Source organism: Bufo bufo, chromosome 4 (assembly GCF_905171765.1).
Source record: "Bufo bufo chromosome 4, aBufBuf1.1, whole genome shotgun sequence".
NCBI classification, from domain to species: domain Eukaryota; kingdom Metazoa; phylum Chordata; class Amphibia; order Anura; family Bufonidae; genus Bufo; species Bufo bufo.
Window position 1 is genome coordinate 331,568,973 of NC_053392.1, and position 21,882 is coordinate 331,590,854.

The following is a 21,882-nucleotide window of genomic DNA, read 5'->3' on the forward strand; positions in this document are numbered from 1 at the left end:
TTGTATGTGTGTGGGGTCTGTGTATTCAGATATTGGCCAGCTGAGCAGAGATATACCTGTCTAGTGAAGGGACGGTACGGTATGGGGTGTAAAGCTGGTTCGCCTCCCCATGGTGCACCCTGGGTAACTCTAAATGAACCAGCAAATACTGGCGGTAATACAAATAAAGCTTCTCCTGAGTCCTGACCAACAGGACACAAACTGTAATCTATAGACTGTGTGTGTGTGTGGGGGGGGGGGGGTATATAGTGTGCGGCAGGAGAATGGATGTGCAATGTGCATGTGAGAGATATTTCTCTGCTGTCCATACATACATGCTATTGACATAGTGTTGCGATGTCACAACAATACTTAGTGTACCAATCAGTAATATGTATCTACTTAGACCTGATAAAAAGTGAAGTTATATGTATCGCGATTTTCACAATCACGAATATTTGTGCATGCGCATTACATGAATATTAGTGTACAAAGATAGCGAATTCGCAAATTAGCGAATATATGATGAATATTCTTCTATATATTCGCTAAAAATCACGAAATCGAATATTGCCCCTGCCAATCATGACTAATATAGCCATAACTTTTAAAATTTTCCATTCATATAGCCATATGAGGGCTTATTTTTAGAGGGATAAGTTGTACTCTTTATGAGCACCATTCAGGTTACCATGTCTGTTATTGGGAAATGGGAAGTTGTGGAGTTAAATAAAAAAAATAAAAAATGCCGCCAAAGTTTTTGGGGTTTTTACATGACAGCGTTCACTGTGTGCAAAAATGCCTTATTCTGCAGTTCAATGCGAATACTGCGATACCACACTTGAATTTATCTACTACTTTAAAAAAAATAAAAACCTTTGAAAAAATCTAATATTTCTTTTCATCACAATTTTTGGACAACTATAACTTTTAGATTTTTTGGTCTGCAGAGCTGTATGAGTGCTTGTTTTTTTGCGAAACTAAATGTAAGATTTAATAGTACCATTTTTGTGGTACATACGACTTTTTGATCATTGTTATTTAATTTTTTGAGGGGGAAAATGTACCAAAAAAGGTGTTTTAATTATTTTTTCCATTACGGCGATCAGCACACATGACATTTTTATTAATATTTTAATAGTTCATACAAGGAGGTGATACCCAATATGTTTTTTTGTACATGTTTTTATATGTAAAATTGACAAAGGGAAGGGGGGGTGATTTAAACTTTAAATTATTTTAATTTTTTTTACTTTTACAATGACAACTTTTAACCCCCTTAGGGGGCTAGAACCTGAGATCTTTTGATCTGTTGCCCTATTTACCATTATGTATGATACAGCCGGCACCCGCCGCGTATGGATCGGGCTCAATGCTGCAGCCCGCTCCATAGGCTACTTTCACACTCGCGTTTTGTGCGGATCTGTCATGGATGGATCCGTTCAGATAATACAGCCATCTGCATCCGTTCAGAACGGATCCGTGTGTATTATCTGTAACATAGCCAAGACGGATCAGTCTTGAACACCATTGAAAGTCAATAGAGGACGGATCCGTTTTCTATTGTGCCAGATTGTGTCATAGAAAACGGATCCGTCGCCATTGACTTACATTGTGTGCCAGGACGGATCCGTTTGGCTCAGTTTCGTCAGATGGAGACCAAAAAACTACAAGCAGCGTTTTGGTATCCGCCTCCAAAGTGGAATAGAGACTGAACAGAGTCAAACTGAGGCAGACTGATACATTCTGAGCGGATCCTTTTCCATTCAGAATACATTAGGGCAAAACTGATCCGTTTTGAACCGCTTGTGAGAGCCCTGAACGGATCTCACAAAAGGAAAGCCAAAACGCCAGTGTGAAAGTAGCCATACATTCCCTCAGTCACCGTGATGTATGGGTATGCCTGATTTATAGAAATTCATGACAAATTAGGAATTTTTCTAAACTTCGATCATCACTGGTCATTATGTTTACAGTGACAATTTATATCATTTTTATTATGCTTTACTACTTTTCAAAAAATAAAAACATTTAAAGCATTTTTTCTTTGTCTCACCATATTCTGACACTCATAACTATTTAATATTCCATCTACAGAGCTGTATTAGGGCTTGTTTTAGGGCTTGTGGGGTGAACTGTAGTTTCTATATTGAGGTTCATCTAACATAGGCCTGGTCCAGATCACCATTTTTTCTTTTTATCATCCATCAAAACAGGGAAATTTTTTAAAAAGATCCTGTATCTTGAGCATCTGTTGTGATAATGTTGCATCCGTATTTCTTAGTGTACTTTCACACTAGCGTTAAAGTTTTCCGGTATTGAGTTCCGTCATATGGGCTCAATACCGGAAAAAAAACGCATCAGTTTGTTCTAATGCATTCTGAATTGAAAGCAATCCATTCAGTATGCATCAGGATGTCTTCCGTTCCGTCCCTTTACGGTATTTGACTAGAGAAAATACTGCAGCATGCTGCGGTTTTTTCTCCGGCCAACATTCCGGAACACTTGCCATTGAAATGTATTAATGCCGGATCCGGTTTTCCGGTCTGCACCTGCGGTGGGATATAGGAGGAGCTGGTTGCGCAGGTTCCTGTTTGTCTCTTTGCTCCAGCCTGTGAGTGAGACAGCAGCATGCCATTGAAGGTGAGTATAACGTTTTTTGTTGTTGTTGTTAAACAATAGAAAAATGAAATATAAGCAGCTCCTATGTACTTATACAGTGGGATGCGAAAGTTTGGGCCACCTTGTTAATCGTCATGATTTTCCTGTATAAATCGTTGGTCGTTACGATAAAAGATGTCAGTTAAATATATCATATAGGAGACATACACAGTGATATTTGAAATGAAGTTTATTGGATTTACAGAAAGTGTGCTATAATTGTTTAAACCAAATTAGGCAGGTGCATAAATTTGGGCACTGTTGTCATTTTATTGATTCCAAAACCTTTAGAACTAATTATTGGAACTCAAATTGGCTTGGTAAGCTAAGTGACTCCTGACCTACATACACAGGTGAATCCAATTATTAGAAAGAGTATTTAAGGGGGTCAATTGTAAGTTTCCCTCCTCTTTTAATTTTCTCTGAAGATTAGCAACATGGGGGTCTCAAAACAACTCTCAAATGACCTGAAAACAAAGATTGTTTACCATCATGGTTTAGGGGAAGGATACAGAAAGCTGTCTCAGAGATTTCAGCTGTCTGTTTCCACAGTTAGGAACATATTGAGGAAATGGAAGACCACAGGCTCAGTTCAAGTTAAGGCTCGAAGTGGCAGACCAAGAAAAATCTCGGATAGACAGAAGCGACGAATGGTGAGAACAGTCAGAGTCAACCCACAGACCAGCACCAAAGACCTACAACATCATCTTGCTGCAGATGGAGTCACTGTGCATCGTTCAACCATTCGGCGCACTTTACACAAGGAGATGCTGTATGCGAGAGTGATGCAGAGGAAGCCTTTTCTCCACCCACAGCACAAAAAGTGCCCCTTGAGGTGGGCTAAAGCACATTTGGACAAGCCAGCTTCATTTTGGAATAAGGTGCTGTGGACTGATGAAACTAAAATTGAGTTATTTGGCCATAACAAGGGGCGTTATGCATGGAGGAAAAAGAACACAGCATTCCAAGAAAAACACCTGCTACCTACAGTAAAATATGGTGGTGGTTCCATCATGCTGTGGGGCTGTGTGGCCAGTGCAGGGACTGGGAATCTTGTCAAAGTTGAGGGACGCATAGATTCCACTCAGTATCGGCAGATTCTGGAGACCAATGTCCAGGAATCAGTGACAAAGCTGAAGCTGCGCCGAGGCTGGATCTTTCAACAAGACAACGACCCTAAACACTGCTCAAAATCCACTAAGGCATTTATGCAGAGGAACAAGTACAACGTTCTGGAATGGCCATCTCAGTCCCCAGACCTGAATATAATTGAAAATCTGTGGTGTGACTTAAAGAGAGCTGTCCATGCTCGGAAGCCATCAAACCTGAATGAACTAAAGATGTTTTGTAAAGAGGAATGGTCCAAAATACCTTCAACCAGAATCCAGACTTTCATTGGAACCTACAGGAAGCGTTTAGAGGCTGTCATTTCTGCAAAAGGAGGATCTACTAAATATTGATTTCATTTCTTTTTTGTGGTGCCCAAATTTATGCACCTGCCTAATTTTGTTTAAACAATTATAGCACACTTTCTATAAATCCAATAAACTTCATTTCACTTCTCAAATATCACTGTGTGTGTCTCCTATATGATATATTTAACTGACATTTTTTATTGTAACAACCAACGATTTATACAGGAAAATCATGACGATTAACAAGGTTGCCCAAACTTTCACATCCCACTGTATATAGGAGCTGTATGCTATAAGTACATAGGTGATGCTAGGAGTAGTAGTACCTAGGTACTACTACTCCTAGCATCCACTATGTACTTATACTACCTGAGGTCCCTATGTACTTTTGTATGGGAACTGCAGGTAGTATAAGTACATAATGGATGCTAGGAGGAGTAGTCCTAGGTACTGCTACTCCTAGCATCCACTATGTACCTCTACTACCTGCAGTCCCTATGCAAAAGTACATAGGGACTGCAGGTAGTATAAGTACATATTGGATGCTAGGAGTAGCAGTACCTAGGACTACTACTCCTAGCATCCACTATGTACTTATACCACCTGCAGTCCCTAAGTACTTTTGCATAGGGACTGCAGGTAGTATAAGTACATAGTAGATGCTAGGACTCGGAGTAGTAGTACACAGGAATACTACCCCTAGCATCCACTATGTACTTATAGCACTTATACTACCTGCAGTCCCTATGTACTTTTGCATAGGGACTGCAGGTAGAATAAGTACATAGTGGATGCCAGGAGTAGTAGTCATACATACAAGAATATGACTGCCACTCCTTTTATAAGTTTTTTAGAAAAAAATAAAAAAACACGTGGCAGACAGCCGCCAGCCAGTAACACGACTGCCCGCCTGACAGACAGCCTTCCAGCCATGTTGATAGCCCGCCCGCCTTCGTTATTTTTGCAAAAATGACAAGTAAGTAATATTTTTTTGGGTCTGTTGTCTTGTGTAAAGTTAAAAAAAAAAAATTTTCTATAGATATATCTTCTAGTGATGGACGAACATTTGCCGGGACGGTTGGCCAACGCGATCGGGCTAACGCGATCAAAAGTTCGCGAACCGCAAGTTCGCGGCGGGTCCCTTTCATTTTAATGGCAGGCGAACCTGAAAAACCTTCAGCTCATATTTGCAGCCAAGAAATAATTACTAGAAGTGCAAAAATAGTCCCACAACATGGACAGTGACATACCAGATGTATTATTCGAATTTGCGATCTCCATTTATTATTTTTTTCAATGCGAAATATCGGCAATATATTTTTCGCGTACGCGCATGCGCAAATGCACTATACAGTACACAAATGCACTAGAAAGAAAGTATATTGGTATATAACACCCCGCTTCAATCAGTTTTTTTTGGGGGGGGCGACTGGTATATTACACCAGTAGAAATTGTTTGTTCCAATAACGCTTGTCCCTCTATATACCTGCAGTATCGCAGCAGAACCGCACACGACTGCCGCACAATACAAATGCACTATAATATACTTTCTAACATAGAAAGTATATTATAACATTGTACAAGGAAGGCAATTCATTAGAATATACATAAAGATAAAACGTAACCTTACTATGAGGGTCCAATTTTACTATGAGGTTCCATTCACACGTCCGTAAGTGTTTTGCGGATTCGCAAAACGCGGACACCGGCAATGTGCATTCCGCAATTTGTGGACCGCACATCGCCGGCACTATAATAGAAAATGCCTAATCTTGTCTGCAATTGCGGACAAGAATAGGACATGTTCTATTTTTTTGCGGAAACGGAAGCACAGATGCGGAAGTGCGGATGCGCAAATGCGGTTGCGGACAGCACATTCCGGTCCCATTGAACATTAATGGGTCTGCACCCGTTCCGCAAAATTGCGGAACGGATGCGGACCCATTTTGCGGACGTGTGAATGGAAAAGATATCCCTCAAAATGAAAATAAATTAAATTATGAAAGTTAAAGGGGTTCTGCACTTTGTTTTAACTGATGATCTATCCTCTGGATAGATCATCAGCATCTGATCGGCGGGGGTCCGACACCCAGGGACCCCCGCCGATCAGCTGTTTGAAAAGGCAGCTGCGCTCCAGCAGCGGCGCGGCCTTCTCGATGTTTACCGCTGGCCCAGTGACGTCACGGCTAGTATCAAATAGCGTGGGCGGGGCTAAGCTCCATTCAAGTGAACAGAGCTTAGCCCCGCCCACGCTAGTTGATACTAGTCGTGACGTCACTGGGCCAGCGGTAAACAGCGAGAAGGCCGCAGCGCTGCTGAAGCACTGCTGCCTTCTCAAACAGCTGATCGGCGGGGGTGTCGGGTGTCGGACCCCCGCCGATCAGATGCTGAGGATAGATTATCAGTTAAAACCAGGGCTTTTTTTCTGGCGGAACGCACCGGAACGGCGTTCCACCACCTTTTGACATCGCAGCCTGCCATGCTCCAGCAGCACAGGCTGCGATGTATCAGCGGGGAGGGACTGGGAGGAGGAGCTGGGGGCCGGTGCGTTCACTGTGCTCTGGCCCCGCCGCTCCAGTACAGTTATAAAATGTGTAATTCAATTAATAATGATTCATGCTGCCCCCTCTGTAGTATAACTGAATGTGATATATTGAATGTTATACTACAGAAGGGGCAGCATGAATCATTATTAATTGAATTACACATTTTATAACTGCACTGGAGCTGCAATGGGGGGTCTGTGGATGACACTGTTAAGGGGGGGTCTGTGGATGGCACTGTTATGGGGGGGGGGGGGGTCTGTGGATGGCACTGTTATGGGGTGGGGGGGTCTGTGGATGACACTGTTATAAGGGGTGGTCTGTGGATGACATTGTAATGGGGTGGGGGGGGGTCTGTGGATGGCACTGTTATGGGGTGGGGGGGGTCTGTGGATGGCACTGTTATGGGGTGGGGGGGTCTGTGGATGGCACTGTTATGGGGTGGGGGGGTCTGTGGATGGCACTGTTATGGGGTGGGGGGGGTCTGTGGATGGCACTGTTTGGGGGGGGGGTCTGTGGATGGCACTGTTATGGGGTGGGGGGGGTCTGTGGATGGCACTGTTATAGGATGGGGGGGTCTGTGGATGGCACTGTTATAGGACGGGGGATCTGTGGATGCCATCCACAGATCCCCCATAACAGTGCCATCCACAGATCCTCCACCCCATAACAGTGCCATCCCCAGATCCCCCATTAACAGTGCCATCCCCAGATCCCCCATTAACAGTGCCATCCCCATCTGGGCGGTTTCTTTGCTGGGCTGGACTTTTATAGCCCCCCCCAAATTTTACTTGCATCCCTGTTCTCTAAAGGAGAGGTTTTAGGGGGCGGTCCTAGGGGTGGGTAGGGGCGTGGCCAGGGGAGGGGGGTGAGTTCCACCACCTTTTCTCTGAGAAAAAAAGCCCTGGTTAAAACAAAGTGCAGAACCCCTTTAAGCAAAAAGCATAGATGTGGTAGGCAATAACAAATGCTCGGCGGCAGTAAATCAGGTGCTTGGCGGCACCAAATCAGAAACCATATGTCCTACCACAATCCGGGGGGTTCCAGTGCACATCCATGAATCCCAAAGGGAAAGCAAAAACCATCTATCCCTGGGCTAGATGATGATGTGGTATTGAAGGACAGGGTGGGCAAAGAACTGTCCCTGATATTGCCCTACAGGAGGGTGCTATTCTGGCCCTGATAGCCTAACCACAGACCACCCACCCTGATAAGAGCGACCCCATCCGGAACCTTACCCTATATAAAAATGGCCCTAGTAAGCCCATAGCCCCTAGGCCCCTAACTTCCAGGTGATCACTATATAGATCTATGTGTTTTTGACTCATTATAAAAGTATAAGTATATCCCACCCCTCTATGCATCACACCTATCGATAGCACACCTATACTAGTCCTTAAAATGACTTTTGTGGCCCTATTAGCTAGCGTTTGGTGTCCCTAACAGCCTGTCCCTGCTCCACACAGCAACCTCTCCCTACACTGGCAAAACACTGAATGTAAAATGGCGGCCAGATCAGGTTTATTTATAAGGTAGGGGGTATGTCCATGTGCTGAAATGTCTCAATTGGCTGTCCTGTACCACCTGATGGATGTGTCATGGGTCAAAGATCTTCATAATGTAAAAGAATATGGCGGGCGCGAATTTCTCCATATGTTCGCAAAGTTTTCAGCGAAACGACCACCGGGCGAACCGCAAGGCTATCTCTAATATCTTCTTTAAGTGAGGCCGGGAGCTCTCCTCCTTAACAACGTCGCCGACATGATACAGTATGTCAAGTTGGATAGCATTCTCAACTGTAATATTGTGTCATTATTCTAATTATTATTTTTTCTCAGTCATCGTCTTTGGAGGCCAAGAAAGGTCTACAGAGGAGGAAGTCAGGGGTGGAGGACAGCAAACAGTAGGTTTTAAATATTTTTTTTTCTCAAAAATAAATGTTATTGTATGTTCTTAAATTATAATTTTTTTTGTATTTTACAGCCATCTCGTCCCATTGTCTCTGGAAGAGGTTGTTGAGCCTCTGCCAGAGGAAGTCGGGGAGCACACGGTGGTCGGGGTCATGTGAGTATTTGTAATTTTAAAAGTTTTAAACATTATGTAAATTATATTTTTGTTTAGGGTTCCCGAGTCTCCACCAAAATGGATGAGGAGGACGTCGGCAGTTTTTTTTATCGACAGTGACCTCCTCATCCAGATGATGGAGGAGTGCCCACCATTGTGGGACTACACTGACCGCCGCCACGCAGACCACCAAGCAACCCGGCTCCTCTGGCATGAGATATGTGAGGCAATTGTGCCAAATTGGGAGGACCCCGGAGACAGGCAACGGGATCATTACCGTAAGTATACAGTATTTCATTTGTTGATAGCATACACGTATGTTTTATTGCTCAGAAGTGGTTTACCGTCTAGTTGATGTGGGTCACTACCACCAATAGTTTAACAACAAATTTATTTTTATTTTTGTTGTGGCTAGATCAATTAAATAGGAAACCATTTTTGATGTCAACAAATCATGTATTTTAACTAACCTTGATTTTTTTTTTTTTTTTTTTGTTCCAGGGTCGACAATCATGGTTCCGTGGCGGTCCATCAGGGACCGCTACAAGAAAGACTTTAACTAGGAACTTCGGCACCCGAGTGGTTCTGGAGGAACCTCAAGGCAGGCATATCGCTATACTGCTGCCTTGTGGTTTCTAAGAAAAACCCTGAAGGTAAGATATTATGTTTATAGAGATTCTGAATGATGTTATCCAATCTATGTGTATGTTTAAGGCAGACTGTCATTTGGCACTCTGTCTTGGACATCCACAAAGTATTTTTAGATTATACATCTGAAGTTTCTTTCACAAAAAAATTCATACTGGACATAGAAACTTCTCTGTACACTAATAGAATGTATCGGCTCTATCTATGTACACTATTTGTATGACATTTTTTTGCAATGCAACTTCCTATGAAGCATCAGAAGTCGCTTTGCTCACCTCTATCCAGATGTTCTCCACTAAAATACAATTGCTAATTGTGTTTTTTTTTTCTTTGCTTTAGAGAACATCAAGCAGTACTCGGGCGCCCGAAGTTCCCCAGGAGGCGGTCCCTGATGAGCCGGCCACCGCGGGTCCCTCTCGTCCAGCTCAAGCAACTGGTCAGGACTTCAATGTTCCCCTACCTGTGCTCTCTGGCGACGCAATGATGGCCTGATTAGCCCCACTATTCGAGGCCCTCATGCATCACAAGAGGACAGGTAGGAGCTGTCAGACGGACTACGAGCTGGGATTAACAAATAGAGTTGCCATTTTGGAGGATAATTTGCGGCGTCTTCAGGAGGGGGTGATGTTGACATTGCAAATAAGTCCGGTGCATCACTATTTGATATCGTTACTCCCTGTGATGGAACAGTTCACGCCCGACCAACTGTTTGAGGCCAGAAGACAAGTGGACTGCGTCTTGTGGCAAGTGCAACACCGCCCCACATCCCTTCCCTGCCCCAGCCCTATCCCCCGATCTAGCCCTATCCCCCACCCCAGCCCTATCACCCATCACACACCTATTCCCCCATCCCACACCTATCCCCTTTCCCAGCCACCCCATCCCCCTTCGCAACCTCCCTATCCCCCTTCCCAGCCTCCCCATCCCCTTTCCCAGCCGGCCCATCCCCCTTCCCAGCCGACCCATCCCACTTCCCATACCCCATCCCAGTCCTAAATCCCGACCTATTTTCTCACAACTTTTATCCCTCTCCTCATCATTACTATCCTCCAACTTCTTTCACCACTCCCTCTACGCTAGCTCAGGAAACTCCTTCTCCTGCCAATCCTTAACTTTAAATAGTCCCTCTGTTACTTCCCCCAACATGCACTTATTTGTCCACAGTGGCAGAAGAACAACAGGACATGCACTGCCCTCCAACCCCCACTCTTCTAGTTCCCCCAGGCCTTTTTATAGGCAACTTTAAAAAAGTTTTTTTTTTTAAATTATGTTTTTGTATATATTTATTTTGTATTTTCTTAAAAATGTTATTTATTCTTAATAAATTTTATTAGTTTTTGTTTTTTGTTTAAAGGTTATTTGCTGTGGATCCAAAATGGGTTCATTTGGAACCTTTAAAATTTCCCAGCACTGGCGGAGCAAAACAAGTATTTGTCGGTCCCCCAGCGTGGGGAGATTATGTCGACAAGCAGTAGTGTGTAGAATAGAGGCCTGACATAATCTCCCAGCGCTGGCAGAGTGACACAAGTATTTGTAGCTCCTCCAGCGTAGGGAGATTATGTTGACAAGCAGTAGCGTGTAGAAGAGAGGCCTGACATAATTTCCCAGCGCTGGCAGAGCGACACAAGTATTTGTCGCTCCTCCAGCGTGGGGAGATTATGTTGACAAGGAGTAGTGTGTAGAAGAGAGGCTTGACATAGTCACCCAGCGCTGGCAGAGCGACACAATACAAGCAAGTACAATTGCAAGAAAAAGTATGTAAACCCTTTGGAATGATATGGATTTCTGCACAAATTGGTCATAAAATGTGATCTGATCTTCATCTAAGTCACAAGAATAGACAATCACAGTCTGCTTAAACTAATAACACACAAATAATTAAATGTTACCATGTTTTTATTGAACACACCATGTAAACAATCACAGTGCAGGTGGAAAAAAGTATGTGAACCCCTAGACTAATGACATCTCCAAGAGCTAATTGGAGTGAGGTGTCAGCCAACTGGAGTCCAATCAATGAGATGAGATTGGAGGTGTTGGTTACAGCTGCCCTGCCCTATAAACAACACACACCAGTTCTGGGTTTGCTTTTCACAAGAAGCATTGCCTGATGTGAATGATGCCTTGCACAAAAGAGCTCTCAGAAGACCTACAATTAAGAATTGTTGACTTGCATAAAACTGGAAAGGGTTATAAAAGTATCTCCAAAAGCCTTGCTGTTCATCAGTCCACGGTAAGACAAATTGTCTATAAATGGAGAAAGTTCAGCACTGCTGCTACTCTCCCTAGGAGTGGCCGTCCTGTAAAGATGACTGCAAGATCACAGCGCAGACTGCTCAATGAGGTGAAGAAGAATCCTAGAGTGTCAGCTAAAGACTTACAAAAGTCTCTGGCATATGCTAACATCCCTGTTAGCGAATCTACGATACATAAAACACTAAACAAGAATGTATTTCATGGGAGGATACCACAGAGGAAGCCACTGCTGTCCAAAAAAAACATTGCTGCACATTTACAGTTTGAACAAGAGCACCTGGATGTTCCACAGCAGTACTGGCAAAATATTCTGTGGATAGATGAAACCAAAGTTGAGTTGTTTGGAAGAAACACACAACACTATTTGTGGAGAAAAAGATGCACAGCACACCAACATCAAAACCTCATCCTAACTGTGAAGTATGGTGGTGGGGGCATCATTGTTTGAGACTGCTTTGCTGCGTCAGGGCCTGGACGGATTGCTATCATCGAAGGAAAAATGAATTCCCAAGTTTATCAAGACATTTTGCAGGAGAACTAAAGGCCATCTGTCCACTAGCTGAAGCTCAACAGAAGATGGGTGTTGCAACAGGACAACGACCCAAAGCATAGAAGTAAATCAAAAACAGAATGGCTTAAACAGAAGAAAATACGCCTTCTGGAGTGACCCAGTCAGAGTCCTGACCTCAACCTGATTGAGATGCTGTGGCATGACCTCAAGAAAGCGATTCACACCAGACATCCCAAGAATATTGCTGAACTGAAACAGTTCTGTAAAGAGGAATGGTCAAGAATTACTCCCGACTATTGTGCACGTCTGATCTGCAACTACAGGAAACGTTTGGTTGAAGTTATTGCTGCCAAAGGAGGTTCAACCAGTTATTAAATCCAAGGGTTCACATACTTTTTCCACCTGCACTGTGAATGTTTACATGGTGTGTTCAATAAAAACATGGTAACATTTAATTCTGTGTGTGTTATTAGTTTAAGCAGACTGTGATTGTCTATTGTTGTGACTTAGATGAAGATCAGATCACATTTTATGACCAATTTGTGTAGAAATCCATATCATTCCAAAGGGTTTACATACATTTTCTTGCAACTGTATTTCTGGCAACGGACTAACGGATCCGGTGGGGAGGGGGGAAGACTATCTGTTCGCTTGCGGTTTGATAGATCCAGCAGGCATTCCCGGCAACGGAACTGCCTGCCGGAATCCAAGAATGCTAGTGTGAAAGTTCCCTTAGTTCTGTTAGACATTCGTTATTTTAGACGGGAGAAAAAGTCCTTTGTGGAGGACTTCATCTTTAAAAGTCCAATAAGCCCAGTTGCTGTTACTTAGGCAGCCTCTGTCCATCACTGCCCTGCTACTTCTATTAGGAACATTTTTCATCAAACTACTACTTCTCCTATTTTTCCCATTATCATAACTCCCCTCTTCTCTTTGCTCTGTGTGCAGTTGTAAGGCTACTTTTACTTGTTAATCAGCTTCTACTATAAATGTTGTTGGGCTGCCCTCTGCTTGCCTGAGCTTAGGTTCCTAGTTTGCTAGTTTAACCAGTGAAAGTGTGCTATTCTGATTGTCTGCCTGTGTACTTTACTTCTGCCTGTTTACCGACTCTTATAGTACACTGCCTGCTATGACCTTAGCCTGTCTACTGTACTCACCCTTTCCTGCCCTGACCTCAGATAGTTTCACGGAATTGCACAAACTCTGCCTGTTTCCTACTATGAATATTGCCTGGCCCATTGGTGTTCGCATCGGTGTCTTTGACCTCCGTGTGTCAGCTGCCAACTACACTGCAGAAAAGTCCAGATCCCTGTACAGGGGTTAAAGAGAATTAGTTTGATCAAAATGTGTTTTAAGAGATTCAAATTTATAATTGTAGTATACAGTTGCAAGAAAAAGTATGTGAACCCTTTGGAATGATATGGATTTCTGCACAAATTGGTCATAAAATGTGATCTGATCTTCATCTAAGTCACAACAATAGACAGTCACAGTCTGCTTAAACTAATAACACACAAAGAATTAAATGTTACCATGTTTTTATTGAACACACCATGTAAACATTCACAGTGCAGGTGGAAAAAGTATGTGAACCCCTAGACTAATGACATCTCCAAGAGCTAATTGGAGTGAGGTGTCAGCCAACTGGAGTCCAATCAATGAGATGAGATTGGAGGTGTTGGTTACAGCTGCCCTGCCCTATAAACAACACACACCAGTTCTGGGTTTGCTTTTCACAAGAAGCATTGCCTGATGTGAATGATGCCTCGCACAAAAGAGCTCTCAGAAGACCTACAATTAAGAATTGTTGACTTGCATAAAGCTGGAAAGGGTTATAAAAGTATCTCCAAAAGCCTTGCTGTTCATCAGTCCACGGTAAGACAAATTGTCTATAAATGGAGAAAGTTCAGCACTGCTGCTACTCTCCCTAGGAGTGGCTGTCCTGTAAAGATGACTGCAAGAGCACAGCGCAGACTGCTCAATGAGGTGAAGAAGAATACTAGAGTGTCAGCTAAAGACTTACAAAAGTCTCTGGCATATGCTAACATCCCTGTTAGCGAATCTACGATACGTAAAACACTAAACAAGAATGGATTTCATGGGAGGATACCACAGAGGAAGCCACTGCTGTCCAAAAAAAAACATTGCTGCACGTTTACAGTTTGCACAAGAGCACCTGGATGTTCCACAGCAGTACTGGCAAATTATTCTGTGGATAGATGAAACCAAAGTTGAGTTGTTTGGAAGAAACACACAACACTATGTGTGGAGAAAAAGAGGCACAGCACACCAACATCAAAACCTCATCCCAACTGTGAAGTATGGTGGTGGGGGCATCATGGTTTGGGGCTGCTTTGCTGCGTCAGGGCCTGGACGGATTGCTATCATCGAAGGAAAAATGAATTCCCAAGTTTATCAAGACATTTTGCACGAGAACTTAAGGCCACCTGTCCACTAGCTGAAGCTCAACAGAAGATGGATGTCGCAACAGGACAATGACCCAAAGCATAGAAGTAAATCAACAACAGAATGGCTTAAACAGAAGAAAATACGCCTTCTGGAGTAGCCCAGTCAGAGTCCTGACCTCAGCCCGATTGAGATGCTGTGGCATGACCTCAAGAAAGCGATTCACACCAGACATCCCAAGAATATTGCTGAACTGAAACAGTTCTGTAAAGAGGAATGGTCAAGAATTACTCCTGACCGTTGTCCATGTCTGATCTGCAACTACAGGAAATGTTGAAGTTGGTTGAAGTTATTGCTGCCAAAGGAGGTTCAAACAGTTATTAAATTCAAGGGTTCACATACTTTTTCCACTTGCACTGTGAATGTTTACATGGTTTGTTCAATAAAAACATGGTAACATTTAATTCTTTGTGTGTTATTAGTTTAAGCAGACTGTGATTGTCTATTGTTGTGACTTAGATGAAGATCAGATCACATTTTATGACCAATTTGTGCAGAAATCCATATCAATCCAAAGGGTTCACCAACTTTTTCTTGCAACTGTATATAGCAATAATGCAATTTAAAGTAATAAAAATATCATGATTTTACATATTTCTTATCTTCCATTGGATGAACTGGTGTTCCAACACGGACACCATAGTCTGTCACCTCTGAAATCCCTTAGTAACACTGATAATTTTACTGCCATTGGCCATGGTGACCCTGTCAAGATGTACAGTGTAAGTAAATTATTTTTTCTGGTTCATGAAATAATGGGTGCTCATCAGCTACTTGCAGCTCCTAAACAATTGTTTAGATGTACCATTGAAATTAATCTGTTGTGCGGGTGTAACACAATATATATTTTATTTCTTAATTATTGCTGCACCTAGCATTCATTTGTCTTTTTATGTGTAGGAAGATTGCTGTTTATACCTACAGGCTATTCTGGGTTTCACAATCAAATACTATTTATCATATATATAAAATGAAATGCTTAAAACTGCTATTGTCTGCAAATTTTAAATAAGTCAAAATGTGTATACTGATTTATTCTGATAACATACAGTACTTTTATGTTTCTTCGAAAACGACCTAAATTCCTAGTCGGGACACAGTGTAAAATGTAAATAAATGTAAATAAAAAGAAAATTCTATGAATTTGCAAATCCCAGAATAATATCCTCTGGTAGGCCAAAGGTAATTCAGTCTGACGCTGTCTTCATTCTTGTCTGACGTAAGATTCTAGCTGCTCAACTGTTCTGGGTCTTCTTTGCCAAATTTTTTGTGTCGTGATATGCCAAAAGTTTTCTGCTGGTAAAAGGTCTGGACTGCAGGCACTGGCGGATCCGGGGGGGGCAACGGGGTAATTACCCCCTCCGAGCTGGTGGCCGTAGCCGCAGGGTGGGGGCGGTGGCCTATCAGAGGCCGGCGCAGGCAGCGCGATGACGTCATCGCGCCGCCTAACCCGTACAGCGTGGGACACAGTCCGGAAGAGGCCTGCATCGCATCGCTGACATGGAGGTAAGTATAAGTGGTTTTTTTTATATGTACAATAGTTTTACTGGCACATTAGGGGGTGGGCTATTGTTACTGGCACATTAGGGGGGCTCTTGTTACTGGCACATTAGGGGGGGGCCCTCTTGTTACTGGAACATTAGGGGGGACCCTCTTGTTACTGGCCCATTAGGGGGGGCCTATTGTTACTGGCACATTAGGGGGAGCTCTTGTTACTGGCACATTAGGGGGGCCTATTGTTACTGGCACATTAGGGGTCCCTCTTGCTACTGGCACATTAGGGGGGGCTCTTGTTACTGGCACATTAGGGGGGGCTCTTGTTACTGGCACATTGGGGGGCTCTTGTTACTGGCACATTAGGGGGGCTCTTGTTACTGGCACATTAGGGGGGCTCTTGTTACTGGCACATTAGGGGTCCCTCTTGCTACTGGCACATTAGGGGGGGCTCTTGTTACTGGCACATTAGGGGGGGCTCTTGTTACTGGCACATTGGGGGGCTCTTGTTACTGGCACATTAGGGGGGCTCTTGTTACTGGCACATTAGGGGGGCTCTTGTTACTGGCACATTAGGGGGGCTCTTGTTACTGGCACATTAGGGGGGCTCTTGTTACTGGCACATTAGGGGGGCCTCTTGTTACTGGCACATGATTGGGGGGCCTCTTGTTACTGGCATATGATTGGGGGGGCTATTGTTACTGGCACATTAGGGAGGGCCTCTTGTTACTGGCACATGATGGGGGGGCTCTTGTTACTTGCACGTGATTGGGGGGCATCTATGGGGGCCCATTTTACTGGCACATGATTGGGGGGGCTCTTGTTACTTGCACACGATGGTGGGGCATCTATGGGGGCACATTTTACTGGCACATGATTGGGGGCACTTCTTACTGGCACATTATTGGTGGGCACTATAGGGGCATCTACTGAGGCCACAAAGAAGGGGTATTTTATATGGGGGGCTCTGTACAGTAGCATTTTATACTGGGACACATTATGGTGGGTACTATGGGGAAGGGGGGAGAGGAGTACCATGGGGTCATCTACGGGAGCACTAAGAAGGGGTATTTTATACTGGTACATTATGAGAGGAGCACTATGGGGTCATCTACGGGGGGCACTAAGAAGGGGTATTTTATACTTGCAAGTTATGGGGGACACTGAGGGCATCTACTGGGGCACTATATATGGGGCATTTTATACTGGTACATTATGGGGGGCACTAGGAGGAAGGGGAGAGAGGAGCACTATGGGGGCATTTACTGAGGGCACTATATAGGGGTATTTTATACTGGCACATTATGGGGGCACTATGGGGACATTAGCTCAACTGGGGGTATTACAAGGGGGTATTTTTTGCACTGTCTATTATAAGGAGAATTATTACTTCTGGGGGGACATTATGGTGGGCTTTATTACTCCCCCATGGTATGACCCCATAGTAGCAGCACCAGCCTCTCCCTCCTCTGCTATCCCTCTGCCCCTTCTCCAAATCCTTATTATGAAATCTTTCTTATTAGGATAAAACACATCAGCTCCACTGAGACCCCGGCCAAAGTGTTGAAGTGGCGTCCGAGATCCCCAAGGGCCAAGCCAAGTAATTGTAAGTTTCCATGTGAAATATGTTAATGTTATACACATATAGCATACACTGTGCCACACAATATACAGTATTCATCTACACTGTGGAGTCTTGTGGCGGCAGACAGAAAATAATCTGGAAGTGCCCCTCCCGAGACCAGTAACAAGAAAAAAACTAAATGTAGCAGCACAACGGAAAACAGGGGTAAATACCGTTCCTTATTGTGGTGGTGCCTGCCATGTCGGAAGTCAGTCTCGAACTCCCCCAACTTTAGATGCACTTGTAAAAAAAAAAAGCACTCTCCAGTCTTGAATTTCCAAGGGTTTATTCACCAACACTATGCGACATTTCGACCTGTGTGGTCTTTTTCAAGCAACTGACAATGTGAACAAAACTGAATACATATACCCTCTCAAAAAGGTCACATGACCCAATCTGGTATGCTAATAGACAATTACATATTCCAAATTCGAACCACCCCTTTCTGTGTTTCCCAACTATGGGGACTATTAATCACCTAGTGCCAAACATAATATTACATAGTTCATTAAGAACATACTTACTGCGATACTTGACGTATACCTGGGGAACACATCACTAAACTGACCATTCACTTTAATATATCTAACGGAGTTACATGCTCCGTTCGGCGTTCCTCTGTACTTAGTGAGCATGCGCGCCATCATCTATGGTGTATGACGCTAACTTTGGGCGCCTGCAGAGGACACACCCAACAGGTGTGTACCATGGGAGCCGGACGCCTCTTTATATCTTCTATCTTTTACAGAAACTGCGTTACTAATGGGACCTAGGGACATGTACTGAGAAGAGACCTAGACACAAGAAAATTACATGGTAGCTATCTGTAGCATTTATTGAATGATATCTAGAATACCTCGGTTTGTTTATCCACTCACCCCATAGGAGGGGCAAACATACGACCTGGCGACATTTTGGGTCTATTGGGGCCCATTGGTATTTAGGATCCTAAGTTTCTTATTATATGGTTTCTGCAGTTTGTACCATGATTGGGAATTTGAGTTGCACTGTTTTAACCGAGTACCCATATGGTTTCTAAAAAGGGTTGGTTTGAATGGGATGGCCTGGCTGGGTTGGGTTTAAGGAGGGTAACCCGGGGATGGGTAACCCTACCACCCGACTGGGCAGGTCAGTAGTGGTTGGATTAGAGGAGAGGCGCTCCTCTTATCATATGGAGGATACGCCCACCTTGAACTATTTGTTATGTGCCCGAGGTGGGCACGTCGGCCCCATATTAATGATGGAGCGAGACGTGCCACCCATTGGGACACTTAAGTGGTTTTATGAGGGAGGGTAATGACCCACTCTTGATCAGGGGTGGTTAATGACCCCACATGGTCGAGGTGGGGGACGACCCCCTGTAGAAAGAGCATATGAGCCCTTAACTATTTTCTAACCATGAAACTAATCTCATTGAAATGTGACTAGGCACTCTATCCTTAAATCATGGATAAGTAGCGGACACCTAGCCTTTTGGATTTATCTAATTGACACCCATGGATCCTGTGGACTACAGGCAGGATTGCCCCTGTCAATGTGGGTGATGAATAGGAACAGACCATAATAATGATATAACCAACTGAGGGTTCTATATTAAACATAATAGAACATGCTATCCTAGCCGCACGTAAATAGATTGAAAGAAAAGTTGTGGCGGCACACTGTAAAGAGAGCAATATTAGGACTGTCTACAAGGTTGCCATGGCGCCGGCCGGGGACGCACTGCGCAGGAGCGGGGGGCCTGACATCAGATCCGGTGGCTCCGTGTGTCGGGCGCGCAGGCGCAGAGTACACATGGAGAGGCGGGGATACGAGGCATCCGGCTTCCATGGTACACACCTGGTGGGTGTGTCCTCTGCAGGCGCCCAAAGTTAGCGTCATACACCATAGATGATGGCGCGCATGCGCACTAAGTACAGAGGAACACTGAACGGAGCATGTAACTCCGTTAGATATATTAAAGTGAATGGTCAGTTTAGTGATGTGTTCCCCAGGTCTAGGTCAAGTATCACATGAAGTATGTTCTTAATGAACTATGTAATATTATGTTTGGCACTAGGTGATTAATAGTCCCCATAGTTGGGAAACACAGAAAGGGGTGGTGCGAATTTTGAATATGTAATTGTCTATTAGCATACCAGATTGGGTCATGTGACCTTTTTGAGAGGGTATATGTATTCAGTTTTGTTCACATTGTCAGTTGCTTGAAAAACGTCGCATAGTGTTGGTGAATAAACCCTTGGAAATTCAAGACTGGAGAGTGCTGCGTTTTTTTTACAAGTGCACCTCCCGAGACCAGGCTCTGGCTCCGCCACTGACTGCAGGTAGGCCAGTTCAGCACCCAGACGCTTCATCTGCGAAGACATGATGTTAGGATAGATGCCATATGTGGTTTAGTATTGTCTCGCTGAAATATGCAAGGCCATGGAAGCTCAACCTGCGGCCCTCTAGCTGTTGCAAAACTACAACTCTCACCATGCCCTACTGTAGACTGATAGCTGTAGGCTGTCTGGGCATGGAAATTACCTTTTTGAAATATGAGGTTTTTAAATTAACCACTAAACAAACTCAGGCTGAGAACATTGCAATGCCACTGCCACAGAGGCCCCCTAGAATAGGGAGATGGGTTACTGTAGGTTCTGGTAGACTGAGAGTTGTGGATAGAAGGCATGTCCCACAGTCTGTGGCTCTCCATAATTCATTTGCAGCACTTTCAGAGTGCAAGAGCAACATGGAGGATGGCTCAAGCACAGTGGGTGAGAAACAATCATCTCCCATGCCTAAAGTATGCAAGACTGCAGCCAAAGACAAAAAGGAGAAGGCGAGGATTGATAGTAAGCAGCTGTTGGTGGGCGATTCCATCATAAGAGGTGTGAAGTTTGAGGAGAATGGTGTTGTGAGATGTCTCCCTGGTGCTACCGCTAGCAGGGATAGACGACGGATCGTTAATATTGTTAGGCAAGCAAAGCAGGAAAGGGAAGTGGATGTTATTCTCCATCTTGGGACAAACGATCTGGCTTGCAATGAGGTTTCAAAGGTGAAAGAAGCTTTTCACACACTTGGAAAGGATATACAGGAGGTTGCATCAACTGTTTCATTCTCTGCAGTTTTGCCTGTGCATAACCTTCAGCATGACAGGAAGATGCGCATTAAGGAATTCAATGTATGGCTTGGTGAATGGTGTCTGAACCAAGGGTTTGGCTTTGTGTCTCATGTTAGCTCTTGTTGGAATGGAAAAGAACTGTACAAGAAAGATGGTTTGCACCTTTCTCTCAAAGGAACGAATGTCCTCGGTGAACAGTTCCAGGTATTTGCTAAGAAGCATTTAAACTAGGAAAGGGGGGCAAAAGAGTGATAATCCAGCAGTCCAACTGCCCCCCGAAACAATGCCAGAAAAGGGCAGTAGCACAAAGGTTAAGAAATGACAAGCTCAGAGTCTTGTCTACAAATGCTCGCAGTCTAGGAAATAAAATCAATGAACTTGAGGCTATAATGGCATCTGAGAATATAGATGTAGTGGCTGTTACTGAGACGTGGTTCAAGGGGAGTAATGACTGGGATATATCAATACCAGGGTTCTCTCTATACAGGAAAGACAGAGAAGGCAAGAAGGGGGGAGGGGTGGCCCTGTATGTGAAAGATAACCTAAAATCTAATTTGATACAAGTTAGTGAGAACAATTTAGAGTCAGTTTGGGTTACCGTGCAGCTTGATAATCATAAGGCAACTCGTGTAGGTGTGATATATAGACCACCTAGCCAAGTCAAAGAATTAGATGATCTACTAGTTGAGGAAATAGCTAAAATGACATTGAAGGGGGAAGTTATCATTATGGGAGACTTCAATCTTCCAGATGTAAACTGGAAAACCAAAATAGCTAGTTCTGCCAGGAGTACAGATATTCTAAATTCCCTACTGGGATTATCTCTACAGCAAGTAGTGGAGGAGCCAACCCGGAAGGAGGCCATTTTAGATTTAGTATTCACAAATGGGAATTTGGTATCTGATATTACTGTAGGGGAAAGCTTGGGATCTAGTGATCACCAGTCAGTGTGGTTTACTATAAGTAGAGTGACTGAGTCACACCACACAAAAACAAAAGTTTTAGATTTTAGAAAAACAGACTTTTCTAAAATTAGATTAGTGGTATACAAGTCCCTATCAGACTGGAACAGTTTCATTGGAGTCCAGGAGAAATGGGACTACTTAAAAGTGGCACT